Below are 10,772 nucleotides of genomic sequence, written 5' to 3'. Positions count from 1 at the left end.
TGTTTATTGCTCCAATATATATGAAATTGTTGTAAGTTGAATTTCCCCCCAAAATTAATCTACTCTTTTTTTACCATTCTGTAGGCATTTTTAACAATCAAAATTCAAAATTTTTGCGACACTAAATTTTTGCGACACAATTTAGATACTCATTTTCCGATAAGGTTGAAACTGTTAATTGTTTAACACACATAGACATTAAAAGACTGTGTTGGATATATGTTTAATCATTCTTGAGAAATTCAATGAAAAAGCACATATAAATAATTTAAAACTGAGCATATTTTTTTCAGGCTGCTTATACTGTTAAGTACAAACTACAGTACTTTTTAATTCTGTATCTTTACTAAAGACCACCTGAAAATGATAATAATCTAAAATTTGAAACCGGAGAACATAACATTTTTTGCCCATATGTTAACAAAAATGTCCTTGGACTGGTAATATCATTTCAACATCTCTAAATGAAGTCACTAGTATATATCAGTTAACTAATACCGAAATTATAATACGATAGTTGAATAATCTTGATTCAGTTGAAAAAAATATTTAAATAGAAAAGTGAAAAGAAAATTCTGGATAAGTGTCACGGTATATAAATGAAACCCCAGTAACTTCCTGTTAATCTGATATAAAATTTAGCCTTTCAAATATGAATACGTCGAAGATATCAGTATATTTATGATAGAAAAAGAAATCAGCGCGCAACTATAACAGACTCTTCAGTGATTCTATGCTTTGATATTTATCGAAATTATTATATCAGCAAAATAAGACTACATATTAAATTAAAGATTTATATTTATAAAAAGGACTGACAAGCATTTAAAATAAGTAATTAAATCTATTTAATAATACTATTTTGCTAAAACTGAATATAGAGCAGAAATTAATTCATTCAAAAGTTTAAAAAACAAGTAATTAAAACTGTATCTATAAAACAATTATCTTAAAAGAAGATATGTTAGCATACATCGTTAATTGCTTTTAGAATGCATACAAGAAGCCCTTAAAAATTTACAGATTATTTTTTACATTTTAAAATTTATTGTTAATTTAGAATTATACTAGTTTGCTTACATTAAATTTGTATTTTTCATTGAATTTTGGACGTTTAAAAGTCAGAATTATGTACGAAAATAATAAATATAATTTATAATAAATATTTTTATTGCTTTTTTTCATTGAGTTGTTATTATAATTATGTCGCTTGCAAGGCAACCAATTGATGACACATATGATGTGACGCGTTTCGTCCAAGCTGGGATTTTAATTGACTCAGAAAAAATAATCGAAAATAAAGATTCGTGGAATAAATTTGCAAAGAGCTTAAATTCTTTGGGTTTTTTTCCTTCTTCGCCAAAATTTAAAAAAAAATAAAAACCAAAATTAAAATTTTTCCAAAATTGCTTTTAAATTGAAAATTTGTGCCGAAAAAGCAAATATCTAACTAAATGCTGAAAATCATTCTGATTGAAGACCTTGTCAAAAAATACAGTTTCAGATATCCTTGGATTCCAAAAAATTTGGGGGGGGGGGAGGCATTATGTATGCCTGTGAACACGATAGCCAAAAAAGATTTGAGTAAGACTGATAAAATTTGGTATACGACCAAATTTGTAAATTTATATCAAATTTCAAACGAAATCTATTCATAAAAAGTTTGTCTGTTCCAGTAGAAATGGATTCAATAACTTCAAAACTGAAAGAGCCAAGTAGATAAAATTTTGTACACAGGTTTAACATCTAAAATATATTTTCTTATGTTTTGAACGAAATGTATCAAAAAATTGGCTGTCTCTCGATCGGTGCTTTTCCATACATGTAAACGAAATGACTTTAAACCGATAAAGTTCGATGTGTTTCATGCGACTACAGCTGAAGTTTTGTGTGACATTTTTGTGCCAGTGGCTCGGCATAAAGTTGCTCAAAATACTGTCTCTCCATAGTTCCAATAAGAATGCTAGATTTACTCTAAAGCTCTATATTTTGTAATTATCGTTTTCCATTGCTATGCAGGAATTCGAGAGTTTCTCAAAGTCCACAATTTTATGCGGGAGAGGGGGGGGATAGGATCTTTATAAAAGAGGCGCGGAAGGGTTTGGGGAGATTATTCTTGAAGATTAATTAATAATAATTTTATTAAAAAGTAGAATTTTGGAAGTTAAAATTGATTTACTTTTATTTAGAAAAAAAACATACCATACTTTACATTTCATGAAAATGGAAGAAAATTGCAAATTTGAATGAAAGGCGAATATAAAAAATAATTATTTATCTTTATTTATTCAAGACATTTTTTCCACTGTATTAATTCAATATTTTATTCTTGTCAAGCGATTTTGATAAATTGCCTCTTATCATCACAAAGAAAGTATTTTTGCAGAGAAAAATAGAGTAAGCTGATTAATGTAATATGCTCACAAAATGATAATATAAAGACCGAATTTTTTTTTTTTTTTTTTTTGAGACCGAGAATTGTGCCGAAGTTTTATTTTGCAATATTCTCAAAAATGGTGGACGGTAGAGTAATTGGGGAAAAGTGATGACTAATAATATAAAGTTCATTAGTTTTCACATGAAATAAAAACAGTGATTATGGCCAATTTTATTTTGCAAACACTGTTTTACACAATAGAATGAGTAATTTTGCGGGATTTATTTTCGATCATTTCGAATTTGTGATATAGGCACCCATTGATGAAAACAACATCTTAGCGTCATAAGCTGTCATATGAGATTAAAGTTTGCATGAGCGGAGGAATAGTTGTAGGTGGCGGACTCTGTCAGTTTTTCCATTTAGAAAAGGCACAATGATGTAATGCGTTTGAGATTTCTCTCTAAATTGGTGATGGTTTGAAGGCAGGCAATCATTGATGCTTATATAGGAATTACGATATTTTAAATAAAACAAAATTGGATGAATGGAGCATATGAATAAAGTGGCTGGATTTTGGCGACTGACAATGGTTCTAGTCCAATCTTGGAATGGTACAGTGATTATGTTAATTTTTTAAACAGATAGATAACTTAATGGATAAATAATTCAATGTATTTTACTAATAGTAATCAAGAACTTGCCGGCGTCCTGGCATAGGGGTAGCGCGTCTTCCTCGTGATCTGGGCGTTCTGGGTTCGAGTCCCGGTTCGGGCATGGTTGTTCTTCATCTATGTTCTATCTGTGAGGTGTATGAAAGAGCCCCCCTGTATAAAGGGGTTGGGCAAGCGAATGTGTGAGTTTCATCTTCATCTGAGCTAGAAGTCAGACTTCTGCCCTTGGGTGCTCTGGGGTCTTTACCCTCAGAAGCTACTGCAACCCCTTTCCATGGAAACGCGGACACGACATCATCATCAATCAAGAGCTTCTAAAAAAAGAAAATTAATGTTGTCATGATAGCAACGATTTCTCGTATAACTTTCACAATGAAACTTTTTCTTTCGTAAAACAGGCCCTTTCAAGCTATAAATTATTTATAAGACCAAATATATTAAGAAATTAAGTTCTTGATTACATAAGTAAATATTTCAGGAACTAAGCTTTTTGACAAATCCCACTTATTAGCGACCATAAATCCATCTGGTGGGCGAACATTTTAGTGGGGGAGAGAAACTTACCACTTGAAATTACCGTAAGTATGTTAACAGTCACCTTCAAAGGGTGAAATGAATCATCCCAAATTACAAGAAGATAAAATAAACATAATAACAATAATATTCTATGCTCATCTATGGTTTTAGGTTTGGATAAATAGAAACTTTCTTATTCTATGAAAGCAGCGGTTGGCTCGGAGCAATCATTAAGCGCGCGAAATGAACAATTCCTGTTCAGTGATTCGCCATTCTGTAGATAAGAGTTCATTCAGCGAAAAGTCCGTTTATGGTGTTTCTCTTTGGTTGCGCTGGAAGTGTGCGGATCATCCATCGATTGGTGTGTTTGTTGTTCGGATTCATTGGCGGAAAATATCACAGCCGCTTTTTATTTGCCGCTTTCTTCTTTTAATCCAAATATTTGAACGCGCTTACTTTTTCATTTGTATATTAAGAACCAATTTCATTACTTCTGCAGTCATTATTTGTTAATTTTATCGTGCATTTAGTATAGTTTGTAATTATCCCTTTTAGTACCTTCAAACCAAGAATTATGATATTAAGATGTTATGCTGAAGACAAAATATGTGTAAAGATGATTAACTGAATAACTTTAATTTTCTTCCATTTATTTATTTAAAGAATCATCTAGATATCAGGATTTAAATTTAGAGTTTATAATGGAAAGCCAGTTTCTTTTCTATCTCACGAAAAGCATGGATTAGAATTTCTCTAAAGTTAATTTAGAAAAAGAATATGAAATAATTTTCAAATGTTTAAAAGATTATCGACATAAATTTATAAATAGAGCACACGGACTAAGCAATAGCAAATTTGAAAATTATTATAGTGAAAATTCAATATAAAATCTTTAACTAGGTGATAAAATTGTATGGATTTTTAATAAAAGAAAATAATTAACATATTTCTCTGTTAAGCAAAATTTTTTTAAAAATAATCTATTTTTTACTCATATATATTATTTAATTTCACTTCCATGTGTGCAAAGATTAAATATTGTAATAAATTTTCATTCTTTTTTAAAATGTTAGTTTTTAAATAACATATTCAATGGCATTCTAAATATAAATAATTACTTTAATGATGATGATGTCGTGTCCGCGTTACCATGGAAAGGGAGTGCAGTAGCTTCTGAGGGTTAAAGACCCCTGAGTACCCGAGGGCAGAAGTCTGACTTCTAGCTCATATGAAGATGACGCACACACATTCGCTTGCACAACCCCTTTTTTCAGGGGGGCACATTCACACACCTCACAGATAGAACACAGATGAAGAACAACCATGCCCGAACCGGGATTCGAACCCGGGACGCCCAGATCACGGGGAAGTGGTGTTTCCGCTCGGGTTTACTTTACTTTAATAATTTTACCCATACATTAATCAATGAATTTCGATTATATTCCAATGGTCACACATAGTAGTGAATTGATAATTTTTTTTTTCTTGAAAATTCCAAATTATAAATAATTTGGCACAAAAACTAAAAACTCAAAAATTAAAGATATCTAATCTTATGGGGCTTCAATAAACATCCATAATTGCGAAAGTATTGACGGTGCAAGAGTTTGTGCACGAATTGAATTCTTGATAATACCCCATAAATATTAGATGGAATTGATGTAGGTGGCTAAATCATTAGCTGGAACTTTCCAGATTGCTCTGCAAACCAATTGCGAATAGTTGGCCCGGTGACATGGCGTACAGTCGTCCATAAAAGTTCCATCGTGGCTTGGGTACATGAAGTCCACGAATGGATGCAAGCTGTCTCCTGGCAGCTGAACATAACCTTTCCCTGTCAATGATCGATTCAATTGGACCAGAGGACACAGTTCATTCTATGTGGAAACAAACCACACCAATATTAATAAAGGCGATGGACCAATCAACAATGCCTTGTTGATTGGTCCATGGCTTCGTGGAGTCCTGTACTTATATTTACATCTATTGCGCTGTCTATTTATACATTTTGAAAGCTATACTACTGCTGTCTGTCTGTATATTTAAATATTAGTATCCCACAATTTTTCTTCCTTCAGTGAATGTAATTTCTTAGTTTTGTAAAAAATATGCAACTTAGGTGAAAACAATATTAGAGTCGGGGCATTATAAGTGTAAAAATAAAATTTGTAAGAATTCAAAAGCTTGGTACAAACGTGATACGAGTTCCCATGGACTATTGAAAAAGTAAAAGTAATATTGCTACATTAACAATAAAATAGTAAATTCCTAATAATATAAAGATAAAAAAATTAATTAAAGATAGAATGAATAAGAATGATACTGAACTAAGTCCCCTTCAGAAGCATTGACAAAATCCCCTGTCTTCAAAATCGTTGTTTTAAATAGTTATTTACAATTAAGGAATACCAAAATTTATAATAAGAAATTTGATTAAATAAAGATTAAAAGTTATATAATTTATAAATATTGATTGGAAAAATATAGATATCAGATTTCTGGTGATATATAAACAAAATGGAGAGAATTCTTGAAGAAATATTTAAGAAAAAGCAGATAAAAAGTTCCGAGATGTTTTTCGCTTGTGAGTCCAAGTAACAAATAAACTAATTGATCGATAAACCATACACACTCTTGGCACAACCAAAGAGAAGCAGCCCAGATGGAGTTTTAGCTGAATGAACATTTTTCCTTCGATTCGGAAATGCTGAATCAGAATTACTCACTTCGTCAATTTAATGATGGCCCCGAGCCAATCACCAGTATATTTGTACAAAGAAAATTTTATTTATTTGTAATCACCAACCACGAATATTTTTTATTTTAAAAATGTAGAACAATGAGTATTAGTTAAAAAAAAATTAACCCTTTTAATGGCGAGTCATTGCTCCCCTTCAAGTCTGTTGTTAATATAGCCGTTTGTAATTTTGAGTGACAAATGTTCCTTTCCCAGGTCAGGATGCTGATAGAGCAGAATGATTAATACGCAGCTCAGAGACTTGCTAATAAATGGAATTCAGTGGAAATGCTTTGTTAATGAACAATTTGAGTTTGTGTAATTACTCATATGAAATACATGAAAGGGAAATGTAATGAAGAAGCCAGAAGCTTTTAAGATATCTTTTAATCGAAAAATACCTTTTAATGATGGGTTTATTATCATGTAAGAACATGATGGTGTTTTGATTTGACATTTTTGAAACAAGAAATGCAGGGACGATAAATTGACGATTTATCGCTTTTCAGGCATTGATTTTTCTCTTATAGGGGAATTAGAATATGATAAAGAAGGTTAGCGCACAGAATCGCGCTACCTACCTTATCGCGCACAAAAAGTTACAACTTGGCGCGAATGTCCGCTATGTACCCGCTTCTCCTGTCAGGCCAATAAAGGGCAAGGTCGTAAGAAGTTATCACCCGAAGAAGCATAAAGAAGAAAACTGGACTGGACTTACGAAACAGCGAGTTGAGGTATCAAAAGGTGTATTATATATATGTATATATTATAACGATAATAGTAATATAATGATTTTTTAAAAAATATTCTTTTTAACTTTTCTTACTGACAAAAAAGGTTTTGGAGCTCGAAAGATTTTGAGATGAGAAAAAAGACAATCCATTTTTAAAAAGTTGACGATTGCGCAATGCAATAGTCATGTTATCATTCTAAATCAGTTTAAACCAGATTTTCAAAAAAATTCTGGCTTCGAGGAAAAGTTTTGGAGCCCGAACGATTCTAAGATGGAAGAAGAAAAAGAAAGAAAGGGAAAACTTCCGCCCTCCTCGTTTCTTAAATATCGACGCATGCGTAATCTGATAGTCACGAGATTGTTTCAAACCGGTTTAAACTGGTTAATAACTTAAGATAATCAATGATTTAAAAAATAGTAATATTTTGACATGATAACTTGAAATTTGCTATAGCAGATTTCAATTTTATATATTTTTTAAAAATTTCCCTTAAAATTTAATGATTAAAAATCATTTTTGATGCATAATCACATTTTTTTTTATTTAAATTTATTTTACAAAATTGTTTTCTTAAATAATTTTTTACCATTCCGCTTTTGAATTATCATTTTTATATCCTCACTAGTTAGATATGTGCATTTTCTACTATCCTCATTAACATGGAGTAGGTAAAACCTTGATCTTTACACACTTTTCTAGGTGGCAGTTGAAATCCACAACATACGATGACTTCTATCAATATAGTATGTATCATATGTTTATTTTGAAATTAACATCACCATCCTAAAGATAAACGTCTTTTTGTAAAACAGTGTTTTTTAAAATCTATTTTAAAATCTATATAATGAATTTGTAAGCATTTTTAATTTTCAAATCATTAAAAAACTAAATTATTTACAAATTAATTTTGGTGTTAATTGCAATGAATGATTTTCAACATTAATAACTAAAAGATAACTTTACAAATAATTCGAAATATTCTACCTAAAAAAGAAATGCATAAGTTAATATTCTATTGATATAAAGTAGTATATACCTAAGATTAAGTAGTATATACCTAAGTAAAGTAGTACCTAAGATTTTAAAATAAAAAATCTCGATCTTTGTTATAATTACTTGAGTAAAATCTATTTATAATTCAGAAAACATAAGTGAGCGAAATTCTAAGTACACATTTTCGGAAGAAAGTAAAAAAAAAAAAAAATATTATTAGTACCTAATGGAACATCAGCGCAACCATAAACAAGTGCTTTTTTAAATAATCTATTTTCTCTGCAAAAGATTATTTTATACATAATATTATATTATGCAAAATCTTTTCTAACGTCTGCAATTTCCTTTTCAATTAAAATAATGAAGTCTGTTGTTCCGAAAAATGTTAACATCTTGTAATTTTTCTAAAAAATTACGGATGGTTCTAGATGAGTTTTAGAAACCGCGAAAAACTAATTTCTCGAAAAATTATCGATAGTTTTAATAATAGAAGAAATTAAACCTAGTGAGTGGCAACTTAAATATGTGTTTACAACAATAAATATGAAAAATTTTGTAAAAAAAAAAAAAGCGAGGTTTAATCTTCTCCTCGTTTAAGCAAATAATAATATTTTAAATTAGAATGTTTATTCTAATTTTATTTTTAGAATTTAATTATTAATTTCAATGTTTTATTTTATTTTATTTTAATTTTGTCTTATTCTAATTAGAATGTTTATTAGAATGTTAGAATAAAAACTTTTAATTTCAAAATTTTTAAATATATTTCGAAAAATAAATATATTTAAGGCATTCTGAAAATGATAATATTTAAAAACACTTAAAACATTAACTTAAATGCATTTTCCCCATTTTTGAACTTTCTTTAATTGCAATCATTAAATATATTTTGAAAATTACCATACTGCTTGTTCTTTCTATATTTGCATCCGCAGAGGAAAAATAGTTTTTAATTAATGAAAAAAAATCAACTATTTAATTGTTCTCTAAAATTTATGCTCCTAATACTTTAATGAAACAGAACGCTAAAGGAAATCTGTTGAGTCACTTGAATTTCTATAGAGAGTGAAAAAAATTCCACATTAGTTTTATTTGTATATAATTTAGCTGGATTAAACTTAGATATTTTACAACAGAAATTTAGAAATATGAGGTCTAACTAAACTAATATGTATTGCACTAAACACTAACACTAAACTTTATTGCTTGCGTTTCATTTATAATAAGGATTATAATTCATTTAATAAACAAATATGTTAGACAAATGAACTGTTGAAACTTCTGTAGTAGATTAAGAAAATTTATTTACATTATACCCGAACTGGGGACTCCGACTCCTTATTTGTATTCCAGAAAAGTCATCTATACATAATGATATACTTATTGATTTCACTTTAAATTAATCAATATTTTATCAATTGAGTTAGAACTCTACGACTGTTGATATTTAACATCGATATCGGATAATAAGAATCGGCTTCCGAATAGAATATTAAGAATTGAATAATCGATTTCCTTTTCCGCACCTTAAATAAGAGATAATTTTTATTAATCAAAATGAAATGTATTTTGAGAGCGAATGTGCAATAATACCATACCATTAATTTTATTTGGTGAATATTATCAGAGAATATTTTTATGACAAAGATAAAGGAAATTATATCATTTGATCAACATTTAACAAATTAAACGGTACAAGAATAAATAGTTAAATTCAAAACGATAATAACTGTTTCAATTTACATGTAATATACTGTTTCGTTTAAATTCTACCAGATGACATTGCACATATGCTGATTTTTCGACAATAGCTCATTTACGACTTTTTCTCTTTATAAATTAGACTTTTTGTAAACATGAGCAGTGAGAATGGTTTTTGTAGTAAATTTCTTCTGTACAATGGCGACTGTTTAGGAGAAAAATTATGTAAATGTCGCTAATGCAATTTTTAAAAAAAACTGTCTAGCGTTTTTATTGTAAAGATCGCAATTCTGTGATTAGAACAGAGCAATGCATAAGTAGTTTAAAGAAAAGATAATTTCAAAATGTTTTGTCCCATGATAGCTCATTTTTTAGAACACATTTTCACAAAATCTCAGATTGTATCACTAATGCTTTATTTTCAACACTCGCAGGAACACACTAAAGCGTTATATCATTTGGCCACTTGATGGCGCTACGAAATTAGTAGGCGGAGCGTTCTGCTGACTTATTGGCGCCAACACAAAAAAAAAAAAAATCTTTCGAAAGCCATTAGGACTAAAAACAAGTAAAGCAAATATTAGATACATTCTTTAATTCTGAATCATTATTAATAACTTTTCAACAATATAATGGAAGTATTGTTTGTTTTTTGTTCATTAGATACGATTTTTTAAAAATCTGTCTAAAATTTTTCGATGATTCTCTATCTCTATTCTTAAATAAAGATAGTTGTGTGTAAGTTGAAGCTCTATAGACCATACTGTTTGTTACAACTACCAAATTTTTTAAATTTTTTAATTAAAATGTTAATTAATTAAAAATTTATCTGAGTTATGGGGATTTTTCCCCTTAACTTCTGAAAATATCATTGAACAAAAATGAACTTTGCACCATTTCAACATTATAAAAAAATTTGTCTTTTACAATGGCCAATTTAATAACCTCAGGGCGTTTTTGCTGAGTTTTGATAAATTAAGAAGTTATTTTTTTTTGTATAATTTCCGGTAATAGATTGCATTCCTTGAAGTTCAAAAACA

This window comes from Argiope bruennichi, chromosome 9 (assembly GCF_947563725.1).
Source record: "Argiope bruennichi chromosome 9, qqArgBrue1.1, whole genome shotgun sequence".
Classification (NCBI taxonomy): domain Eukaryota; kingdom Metazoa; phylum Arthropoda; class Arachnida; order Araneae; family Araneidae; genus Argiope; species Argiope bruennichi.
Note: the sequence above shows the minus strand (reverse complement) of the source record.